General features: G+C 32.6%; 1 pseudogene; it reads left to right on the forward strand.

Moving 5' to 3' along the window:
• LOC106511901 (probable cation-transporting ATPase 13A2 pseudogene) lies at positions 1-1,261 on the forward strand (annotated as a pseudogene).
• The last annotated feature ends 4 nt before the right edge of the window (positions 1,262-1,265 follow it).

The raw sequence follows: 1,265 nt of genomic DNA on the forward strand, positions 1-1,265 counted from the left end.
TCACTGTGCGCAACATGGCTCGATTTATAACAAACGTCACCATACGCAGAGAGTCAGGAGGTGAGTTTGTTCAAATGTTTTTTTGTGTTTGAACTTCATATAGTTTCAGAAAGTCTGTTGGGATTATTAAAATATTGATATTTGGTCTGATTTTTGTTAGGAGCTCTGCAGAATAGTGCTGAATGTTTGTATTTTTCTGTTACAAGGAGAAAGAACCACACATGTCATCATGATTAGACAACAGTTTGTCACATCCAGAAGAATTGTGGTTTTTTTATCATTAAAAAGTGGATAAATGTCTAGAAAAGTAATAAATCAATGAGATGTATGTGTACATGTGTGTATATGTATGTACAGTATCTAGATATAAATTTATGTACTGTGTATAATTTTTTGTAAGTGTTATATAACTTAGTTAAACTGAATTTTGTTTCAGTCTTAATGAAATCCTGATTTAGAATAACAAAACAGAAGAATTGTTTTTGATAAGCATTGGAGAAGGGTGGGATTAAATAAGTTTTTACTCCCTTTCCTTTTCAAAAATGTTAATTTATCATATTTTTGCCTTGTTTTCCACACGTTTGAAAAAAATAAAATTAATTAAATTATCTTTTTGTCATAATAAATATTTTAAAGAAGAGTAGAAACAGAAAAAGAGTAAGATTCAACAGCATGAAAATACTGCAAATTATTATGAGTTTTGAAGAGATGAATATAAAAAAGCTGCAACATTAATCTGTAATGTTCCTGTTGGGAAGCAAAACAAATCTATAAACTTCCCCTCAAAGCTTCACATCAGTTTTGAAGCAGCACGTTTTACTGATGAATGCAGGAGTTTGTGCTCAAACAATTTCAGTGTGTAAAAATAATAATAATGAAATTATTGGTTTGATACAATTAATTGTGGTTGACTGTGCAAACTGCAAATCCTGGTTTTTAATGGTCTAACATATGTTGCATTTTTTTGTTCTCTTTTTTTCCCTGCATGAATTATAGAAGTAATCAAGAAACCAATTTCTCTTTTTAAACACATTATTATTATTATTATTATTTATCTGTGTTATTATTCTTTAAACCCAGGAGTCTTCAATTAACTTAATGATTGTTTGTTTCCTCAGAGGAAGACTGTGTGAGCTCGGTGGAGCTGGTCCCCGGCGACTGTTTAATTATCCCTCAGGAGGGTCTGCTGCTGCCCTGTGACGCCGCCCTGCTGGCCGGGGAATGTCTCGTCAACGAGAGCATGCTCACAGGTAAACTCTGAAACC

The sequence above is a fragment of the Austrofundulus limnaeus genome, unplaced genomic scaffold (assembly GCF_001266775.1).
Source record: "Austrofundulus limnaeus strain Quisiro unplaced genomic scaffold, Austrofundulus_limnaeus-1.0 Scaffold3524, whole genome shotgun sequence".
Taxonomy (NCBI): domain Eukaryota; kingdom Metazoa; phylum Chordata; class Actinopteri; order Cyprinodontiformes; family Rivulidae; genus Austrofundulus; species Austrofundulus limnaeus.